Raw genomic sequence first — 11,175 nt, 5'->3', positions numbered from 1 at the left:
GGCGATGAGTGAGGGTGTGGTCTGTCCCATTCTGGCTTTTAATTGGTTCTCCTCTTTCTTGCCAATATACTCCTAGTGTGTATTACATCGTCTGAGTATTGAAATTGGTGCATACTACTGCCCATTGCTCAGTCTGCCAACTTCTCCTCATTTTCATCTTCCAACACAAGTTTGACTATATCAACCTCTAAAACTCACCTCCAGTTCCTGGCTTTGGTGGCCCGTTTTGGACACTTTTTTTTTTCCCTATCCTGACACACATGCCCATATTTAGGAATAGGTGAACCATCTTCTGCACTGCTTTCAAAGTCTGCTGGTCAGAGCCTGGGTTGACAGGTGCTAGAGACTGAAAGTTTGTGTCCTTCCAAAACTCATATGTTAAATCCTAATGCCCAATGTGATGGTATTTGGAGGGGGGGCTTTGGGGAGAGGATTAGATCATGAAGGTGGTGCCCTCATGAATGGGATTAGTGCCCTTTTAAAGGAGACCCCAGAGAGCTCCCTCACCCCTTCCACCATGTGAGGACATAGCGAGAAGAAGCTGTCTATGCGCCAGGAAGCTCTCACCAGACACAAAATCTGCCAGTACCTTGACCTTGAACTTCCCATCTTCCATAACTGTGAGAAATAAATGTCTGTTGTTTATAAGCCACCAGTCTGTTATAGTGTTATAGCAACATGAACTCAATAAGACAGCAGGTGCCTGGAAGGAACCAGAGCAGGGATAGGGTTGGCTCTCACTCTCCAAGAGATTGAACTATGTGTGGCTGAACAGAAATAATGAAGTTTAAAAAATGCTACAGAAACACTTACATACATGAGTTGAGGGCTGGGAAAATGTTTCACTACTCTCCAAGCCCAAATACCTTCTCAAGCTAACAGATAAATCTATTTTCATGAAATGAAAATAATGTATGCACATTGTATAAAACACAGAAAATATGATGAGGAGAATAAGAATCATCTGTAATTTTACCATCCAGAGATAACTATTCTGAACATGTTTTGATTTCACTCTAGCCATTTCCCTATCTCCCCCCCTCCATATATATAGTTACAGGTATATACATCTCCCTCCTCCCAACATACTAAAGCTCAAATATTTCTAACTCAGGCCAGTGGGGAATAATATTTGTAAAATTAGCTCTCTGATTTTTATAATGAAGAACGCTTTACAGAAATTCCTTTTTGTAGCCATCTTTGGTGGGACCACCTGTTCTATATAATGAGCCCTGCAAAGTGGGGAGCAGAATTCTGCCCTTGCATTGAATAGAGTGAAAATGCAGAATGTATGAAGGAGGACCTTTTAAAACTTCTGGCTTTTCTTTCCTTTTTCTTTTAATGTTACATGGAGATGCCCTTCACTCTGAAATCTTGGCAGGTAATTATCAGAAACCCTTTTTTAGGTTCCCCGATGTCTTCCCTTCTGGGGCACCAGGTTCTACTTTTAGTAGGTGCCCCCTTTCTCTTGGAGATAATCACATCAATTGGTCTCTTGTTCCAGGGGGATATGACCTAGAATCAGTTTTGTCTTTGAGAAATGAGGTCACTTTCCTGGGGGAGGTGTCAGGAGACTGTGGGAAGCCCCAGGCTGGGAGAGGAGGTTCTTCCTGGTTTTTCCTGGTCACCTCCTGCAGAGGTGGTGACCGTGCTGGTCAGTGAGGGATAAAGACTGGTCCGTATGTCTCTAGCCCCCATCAGTCCTCTGAAATGGTCTAGGCAAAGGTTATCAATGTCCTCCTGCAACTGATCAATTCCTAGTTTCTTTTCCATCCCATTCAACTTGACCTCTAGGCAGTATTTGAAATTATCAACCACCTGTAACTTGAATGTCCTCCCCTATACTCTTTCACACTCTTCCCTTTTGCCTTTAGTCTTGGTCCTTCACTGGCTGATTGTCTGCCATCCACCCTCAAATACTGAGTGTTCTTTAGGTGAGTTAAGCAGTCTTGAAGATGGCTCCTAGTGGTCCCCACCACTGATCTTCATGTCCTGTGTAATTCCCTCTTTTTGAGTGTGGGCTGAACCTAGTGACTCACTTCTAACCAATAGAATATAGTGAAAGTGATAGGATGCCCTTTCTGAGATTAGGTTATAAAGAGATCATGGCTTCTGTCTTGCTCACTCTTTCAGAAAAGGAGAGGCCACATGGCAAGGAACTGAGGGAACTTCTGGTTATCAGCCACTGAGGACCTAAGACTCTCAGTCCAATATTCGTGAAGAACTGAATTTTGCCAACGACCCCATGAGTAAGCTTGGAAGCATATCCTACCCCCGTCTAGCCTTGAGACTAGATAGATGCCCTGGCTGACATCTTGTCTGCAGCCTGCTGAGAGACCCTGAGCCAGAAGACCCAGCTAAACTCTGCCCAGATTCCTGACCCACAGAGACCCATGTAATAAATGTGTTGTTTTAAGTTTTATGCTGCTAAGTTTTGGGATAATTTGTTATACAGCAATAGCTAGCTAATACATTAGATTTCCATTCTCCCTTCACTTCTCATCCATCGCCTTCTCCCTGGAAAATCTCATCCACATTAGTGGATTTGGGTATCACTTATTTGGTTAGGATGACTGTGACTTTAAGACCAATGGGTAGGTTTAGTGAGATGAGCCTCAAGTTTAGAATAGCATCCAAATACCTTACCATGATCTACAGAATTCCAGTTCTTTACCATCTGGTCTACCTTTTCTTCCCCCTATCCCATCACTTTGTCCTTGGATCATGAAGCCATGCTGGTGCTCAGACTCCTCAAACTTATTTATTATTATTTTTTTTTAAATTTATTTATTTATGGTTGTGTTGGGTCTTCGTTTCTGTGCGAGGGCTTTCTCTAGTTGTGGCAAGCGGGGGCCACTCTTCATCGCAGTGCACGGGCCTCTCACTATCGTGGCCTCTCTTGTTGCAGAGCACAGGCTCCAGACGCGCAGGCTCAGTAATTGTGGCTCATGGGCCTAGCTGCTCCGCAGCACGTGGGATCTTCCCAGACCAGGGCTCGAACCCGTGTCCCCTGCATTGGCAGGCAGATTCTCAACCACTGCGCCACCAGGGAAACCCTCCTCAAACTTATTTAATCCCATGGTCTTTGTACTTGCTTTCCCCCTCTATGGAATATTCTTCCCTCTCGAATGTTTTTCACCTGCATTTTTATATGGTTTACTCCCTCTCATCTTTTAGGTCTCTGTCCAGGTATTGTCTCCTAAAGGGCCTTTCCTTGACCATCTGAAGCATCACACTGCCATGTTGTGCTGCATCTCTCCTACATCAGTTTGTGATTCTCTCAATTCCATCTCTAAATATCAGCTCCTTGACGGGGACCTCACCTGTCCTAGTCATCACTGAATCCCTGGTGCTTAGCCCAGTTTCTGGCACAAAGCAGGTTCTTAATACTTATTTGTTGAATGACTGAATGATGGTGGCCCTACCGTGATTGGACTTAATTCATGTGTGGACCGACCAAAGACTTTCTGCTGCTTCTGCCATGGGCATTCCTGTTCTGGTTGCTCAACTTCCAAGTGTCCTTCTTATGAGGGATCCCAAATTAGGTGGGAGGCAGGACGGATGAAGGGCCTTGCCCACTTTTGTGGGTTGAAGTGTGTCTTCCCCAAAAGATATGTTGAAGTTCAGATTTCTTGTACCTATGAATATGACCTTATTTGGAAATAGGGTCTTTGAAGATGTAATTAGTTAACATGAGTTTATACTGGAGTAGGGTGAGCTTTTAATCTAATGACTAGTGTCCTTGTAAGAAGACTATGTGAAGAGACAGAAACACAGACATGGAAGATGGCCATGTGAGCAAAGAGGCATGGACTTGAGTGATGCCTACAAGTCGAGGAATGCCAAGGATTGCTGGCAACCACTAGAAGCTGGAAGAGGCAAAGAAGGATCCTCCCCTAGAGCCTTTGGAGGGAGCATGACCCTGCCAACCCAGGGTCAAACCAGTTTTGTTTCAGAATTCTGGGCTCCAGGACTGTGAGAGAATAAATTCCTATTCCTTTAAGCCACCCAGTTTGTGGTAATTTGTTATGGTAGCCCTAGGAAACTAGTACAATGGTGTCTGTCTCTTTAAGTCTGGGGTCCCCTGACTACTTCTGGCCTGTCTCTACATAACACTTCCTATCACCTGTGCACACTGGAAGCACCCCTTCAATGCTCAAAATGCAGAATCAGAGAGAATCAGTCATTTCTTCTCCTGGCTGTCTGAGCTCATCTTCTAATTTCTAGGTTTCCCACCTTCACCTTAAACCTTCCTCTCATCTCCTGCTGGGGACTCCTTTAAACCAAACTCACCAGATCCCCTGAGGCATGGAGCTCACTGATATGGTCCACAAAGATCTGCCTCCTTGGGTTCAGAGCAGGTTGGAGGTAGATGGAGAGAGGATGTGAGGGTCCACCAGAAAAATCTGTCTTTCCTAATGGATTGATCGATTGATTGAGTTATTTGACAAATATTTACTGAGCACCTGCTCTGTGTCAGGCACTGGTCTAAGAACCAGGAGAAGAGAGTGACAAGACACAGCCCCTTCTCTCATGGACCTTCCCATCCAGTGGGGGAGGCAGAAAATGAAAAGCTAAAATAAACCACCAAGGTCATGTCAGATAGAGGTAATTGCTTAAGTTGCAGTGACAAATCATAATAATGACAGACAGAACAACAAACTGCCAAAATGACATGATTCTTATTTTTTTTATTGTGGTAAAACACACACAGCATAACGTTACCGTCTTCACCATTTTTAGTGTACACTTCAGTGGCATAAGTACATTCACCTTGTCATGCAACTATCATAACCACCCATCTGCAGAACTTGTTCATCTTCCCAAACTGGAACTCTGTCCCCATTAAGCACTAACTCCCTATTCCCCCTCCCCGGAGCCCCTGGCACCCACCATGCTACTCTCTGTCTTTATGAATCTGACTGCTCTAGGGACTTCATATAAGTGGAATCATAGAGTATTCGTCCTTTTGTCTCTGGCTTATTTCACCTAGCATAATGTCCTCAAGGCTCATCCACATTGTAACATATAGGCACGATTCTAATTTTGAACTGGGAAACATATCCCCACTTGGAAAGTAACCCACCAACATTTTTTTTTCTGTTTGTTTTTTCTCCCATCAACATTTTAATGATGATTATGAATAGGATTTCGGTGACGTTTTTGTTTCCTTCTACACTTTTTGCATTTCCCAAATTTTGTACAATGAATATGCATTACCTCCATCATAAAAAAAGTCTTTAAAAAATTTACCCTCTGTTTATCTCTCTTCCCTGTCAGCAATGCTGCTAGGGCTCCCCAGCTCCTGGATGTGCCACCAAAGACACTTCTACTACTACAGTCTACTCATTGCCTGGTTATTTTTTTATTGCCTCTTCTGAATACCTCTCTAGACAGGAAGTCTCAGCAGGAAGCAGATATACCCTCAAACTGGATAAGTTGAGGAGAGTTTGGTGAAGGTGTGGTCGGACAGCAAGGAAACCACATGGGATGGCACAGTAACAGAGCTAGCGGCACCTGGTTAACAGTTGTCCATCCCTGGAAGAACATTCTGGAGAGGTGGGAAGCAAAAGCAGAGAGAGAGGAGGGAGCAGTTACTTCTAGAATTTGGAGAGAGCCACCTGCCAGGACCTGTGGTCTACAGTAGGGGTCCCCAATCTTTTTGGCGCCAGGGACCTGTTTCGTGGAAGACCAATTTTCCATGGACGGGGTGGTGGTGGCGGGTGGTGGTACAGGTGATAATGTGAGCGATGGGCAGCGGCAGGTGAAGCTTTGCTCCCTAGCCCGCCACTCACCTCCTGCTGGGCGGCCCGGTTGCTAACAGGCCGCGGACCCAGTAAGTGGCCCGGGGGTTGGGGACTCCGGTCTACAGTCTAGGGGTACAGACATCTGCAGTGAGTATGTAGGGAGGAACCTGAGGGAAAAAATACCCTGGCCTCACTCTCCTCCATCCCTCTGCCCTCCTGAAAGGGTCTCCCTTGCCAGAATCCAACCAGAAGTCAGAGAGCGAAGGGAGCCTGTTGGTATGATCCGTGAGGGTCGATGTCCTAGGACACAGAACGAAGGGAGGATGGAGAGTGTCTTAGGCGGCATTATGGAAGTTCTCCAGGGCCATTTCTCATTGAGATAGAGCTCTGAGCGCAGTGCTGGGTTTCCCCACCCAGTACAATGATGGGCACAAAACAGGTGTTCATTAATGTTGAATAAATAATCATGAACTAGAAGGAGACAGATTTTTAAATTGTAAAACACAGTTAAGGTTTACTACTGTAGCCATTTTTTCCAGCTTTATTGAGATATAATTGACACATAAGATTGTGTAAGTTTGAGGTCTGCAATGTGGTTTTTTTTTTTGCGGTACGCGGGCCTCTCACTGTTGTGGCCTCTCCCGTCGCTGAGCACGGGCTCCAGACGCGCAGGCTCAGCGACTATGGCTCATGGGCCCAGCCGCTCCGCGGCATGTGGGATCTTCCCGGATCGGGGCACGAACCCGTGTCGCCTGCATCGGCAGGCGGACTCTCAACCACTGCGCCACCAGGGAAGCCCTACAACGTGTTGATTTGATATATTTATATGTTGCAAAATGATTACCACCATAGCCATTGTAACTATTTTAAGGTCATCAGTTAGTTTTATTCTTTTTATTTTTTTTTATTTTTTGGCTTCGCCACGCAGCATGCAGGATCGTAGTTCCCCAATCAGGGATCGAACCCGCACCCCCTGCCTTGGAAGTATGGAGTCTTAACCACTGGACCGCCAGGGAAGTCCCTAAAGTCATAAGTTAGTGATGTTAAGTACATTCAAGATGTTGTGTAGGTATCACCACTACCTAGCTCCAGAAATGTTTAATCACCCCAAAAGGAAACGCTGTACCAATAAAGCAGTCACTCCCCATACCCTCCTCCCTCTAGCTCCTGGTAACAACGAATCTGCTTTTTGTCTCTATAGATTTACCTATTCTGAATATCTCATATAAACATAACTGCAGGCTGAATTTTGCAGGTAGGTAACTTATACCTTCATCTCTGACTTCCTTCTCCCCTCCCCACCCTGAAATTCTGCTTGTAGTTTCAGACACTTTGCTTATCAGGCCACTCTGGTAATGAGGGTGGGGTCGGAGTATGGGGGCCTAGCCTTCCTCTTCCCCCTCCCTTGCTCCCTCTGGAGCCCAGGGGATGAGGGGGAAGCTGCCAGTGGATAATGAGACCCCTTTCTCCCTTAATGACTCTGGGGGCTGCGGGGATGCCGCAGGCTAGCTCTGCCCTAATTAATTAATAGGGAGTGCTTCCCACAGAGGAATTAGCCTCGATTCCTCCATCTCAGGCTCCTGTTGGCTCAGCCGTGGCTCAGGCCCCACCCCACAGCTGGAGCAATCATCTGGGACAATCTGGGGATGCTCTATGAGGGCTGGCCTGCCCTCCTAATGCTAGGGCCAGAGCTGGAGCCTCTGGTCAGAGTGGACCTGGGGTGGGCTCACACTCTGGCCACACCATTTATTAACAATGTGGGCTGTAACTTAACTTCTCTGAGCCCCCTTTACACCTATAAAAGGGAGCCAGTAGCCTTTCCCTTATTGAAAGAATGAGAGAGAGACACAGGGCCAGGCTGAGGGTGAGGAGAATGAAGCACTCACCTGGGCTGCAAAATGTTTAGGAGAGCCGAAAGAAACTCTGTAATTAAGATAAATAATATTAGAATATTAGTATTGGAATATTAACTTTGAGAAGTGATAGATATGTTTATGGCCTTGAGGGTGGTGATGGTTTCATGGGTGTATACTTGTTCCCAAACTCATCAGGTTGTATACGTTAAATACGTTCAGATTTTTACTGGTCATTTTACCTCAGTAAAATGGTTAAAAAAAAAGAAAAGAAAAGAATAGGGCAGTGAGATACACAGTGAGTCTGTGTGTAACTGTAATTTTGAAATAATGAAATAAGTCAGATTTTTTTCTTTATAAATTATTCTTTGGGGATATAGTTCTGTTATCTTTTCCCCATTCAGAGATAATAAAGATAGTCTCCTAGAAAAAAGATAAATAATATTCCAACGTGAATAATTAAAAAGTCACACAAAATTAATGCAAAAATCCGTGGTAAGCAAAATATCGAGATGTTAAAGACAGAAATCAGTACGAGTATTGAGCTGAGCCATATGGAAGTCTGAAGCACAAGGAGAAACCAGGAATTCTGATCCTGTCTTTATTTGAAACGTTGATATTTTGTTCATTGTGGATTTTTTGTATTAATTTTGATTTTTAAAAATATTGCATTGAAATATTATGTATATTAAATGTCGAGTTTTTTGGGCACTCCTTTACTTTTCCTTAAATTGAGGTGACATTCAAACAACATGAAATTAACCATTTCAAAGAGTACAATTCAATTACTCAGCCATAAAAAAGAATGAAATAATGCCATTTGTAGCACCAGGATGTAGCTAGAAATGATCATATTAAATGAAATAAGTTAGAAAGAAAGATAAATGCCATACATATGAAATCACTTATATGTGGAATCTGAAACATGACACAAATGAACCTATCTATGGAACAGAAACAGAATCACGGACGTAGAGATCAGACTGGTGGTTGCCAAGGGGGAGGGCGTTGGGGGAGGGATGGAGTGGGAGATGTAAGCTTTTATATATAGAATGGACAAACAACGAGGTCCTACTGCATATCACAGTAAGATGTTACAAAAACCCAAAAGAACTTTTGGGCCAACCCAGTATATTCAATATGCCATGATAAACCATGATGGAAAAGAATATAAAAATATATTATATCTATAATATCTATATTATAGATACAACTGAATTACTTTGCTGTACAGCAGAAATTAACATTGGAAATCAACTATACTTCAATAAAAAATATTAAAACTAAAAAATAAGTACAATTCAGTGGCATTTGGTACATTCACAATATTGTTCAACCATCATCTCTATCTAGTACTGAACATTTTCATCATCTCTAAAGGAGACCCACCCCCAGCCCCAGGAAACCACTGGATTTGCCTGTTCTGGACAATTCATATAAATAGAACCATACAATATGTGAACTTTTGTGTCTGGATTTTATCATTGTGCATAATGGTTTTGAGGTTTATCTACGTTATGGCATGCATCAGTGCTGCCTCATACATTTTGTACCCATGGTGAGTGCTTCACTTGCCTCAACCTCATCCAAGCCCTGAAGAATTATAGCAGCTATTTTGTTTTTGGAGTCCAATCTTTTTTATTTTAATAACAAATGCTCTCCTGTCTGTGCTATGATGCTGATACCATGCTCTTTATGAAAATGATGTTTTTCTTGCATACTAGCAGAGGACCACGGGGCATGATGGTATTTTGAGTACCCAAGGAGAGGACCTTCTTTTTTTGTTTCTTGCGGTACGCGGGCCTCTCACTGTTGTGGCCTCTCCCGTTGCGGAGCACAGGCTCCGGACGCGCAGGCTCAGCGGCCATGGCTCACGGGCCCAGCCGCTCCGTGGCATGTGGGATCTTCGCGGACCGGGGCACGAACCCGTGTCCCCTGCATCGGCAGGCGGACTCTCAACCACTGCGCCACCAGGGAAGCCCAGGACCTTCTTTTTTTCATTGTGTCCTTTTCTTTCTATTTTATCTTTCTGGATGCAGATCCTCTTTTCTAAACTCATCTTTCCTTGGCTCTACCTCCGAGGACCCACTCCTCCACGCCCACCTTGAGTCCTGAGTGCCGCCCCTTCCTGATGCTCCCACCCTTCATCAACCAAACTCATTCTCACACATCCTTTACTCTCTCCTAACCACCTGCTTTTCATTGTTGCACATCAACCCCATCAGCCCACTTCTAGCTTCTCCTGCCATCACTCTGTGTCCCTTCCTTTTCCCTCTGCTCCTCTTTGTGTCCCGCTGTCCAGTCTCATCCCTCCTGCCTCCATGTTTCCTTCAGTCTCTAATAGCAGCTAATTTTTATTGACCCTTTCATGTACGCTTCATTTTAAAAACTGAGATATAATTGACATACAACATTTCATAAGATTAAGGTGTACAACATGTTGATTTGATACATTTATATATTGCGATATGGGTTGATTATCACCATAGCATGGGCTCACAGCTCTCTCACATCACCTAATTATCATTTCTTTTTTTGTAGTGAGAACATTTAGGATCTACTCTTAGCAACTCTGAAGTTTATAATACATAGTGATGATAGTCACTATGCTGTGCATTAGATCTCCAGATCTTATTCATCTTCTGGTTCATGTAACCCTCACTACAATTCTACAGATGCAAAGGCTGTGAGCATTCCCATTTTACAGATAGGAAAACTGAAGCTTGGAGAAGTAAAGCAGCCTGTTGTAAGTCTATGGAGCTAATTACTGGGGGAGTGGATGGTAGCCTGATTCCAGGTGCAGTACCCTTAATACTATGTAGGGAGAGTACACGGACAGTGCCTGGCATAGAGTGGGCTCTTGGTACATGCAGAATAGCTCAGGTCATGTGGATCCAAAAAGGACAGGCTCTGCCTGGGCCCAGACTAAGCTCCCTGATTTGCTTCCCAAAGGCTTCCTAGCTGGGGACAGGTCGATTTTGAATAGCCTGTTGGAATATGTTGGGGAGAGATGCACATGCTACCATCCTTGCTGTGTGTCAAACTCCCCAGGCACGTCCTGCTCATAGCCTTTGCATTTGCTGTTCCCTCTGCCTGGATTGCTCTTCCTCCAGATATCCTCATGGCTCTCTCCCTTATCTCCCTTGTGCCTTTGCTCAGATATCACCTTCACACCCAGACCTTTACCCAATAAAGAATGTTACTCCTTCCCTACCCTTCATACATTCTTTTCCTGATGATTTTTTCCCATAGGGCTTATCACCATCTGACAACAGTTTGCAAAGTGTAGTCTTGCAGAACCCTAAGGTGTGGTATCCCTGAGATTCTTTCAGGGGGTCGTCGTGGTCAAAACTATTTTCATACTAATTTTTAGGATATTAGGATACCCTAATTTACTAGGTTATTATTTGTTTTTTTTTTCACTATGCTAATCTATGCACTGATGGTACAAAAGCAATGGTAACAACTGTAACATTTTAGCATGGATCTTAATGGTAACATCTTAGCATGGATCCAGGCAGCAACTCCAACCTGTGCTAAGAATTATTATATTCTTTGTTGTTGCACACTAATGG

The sequence above is a fragment of the Phocoena phocoena genome, chromosome 3 (genome assembly GCF_963924675.1).
Source record: "Phocoena phocoena chromosome 3, mPhoPho1.1, whole genome shotgun sequence".
In the NCBI taxonomy this organism is placed as follows: Eukaryota; Metazoa; Chordata; class Mammalia; order Artiodactyla; family Phocoenidae; genus Phocoena; species Phocoena phocoena.
This window is presented reverse-complemented; position numbering follows the sequence as displayed.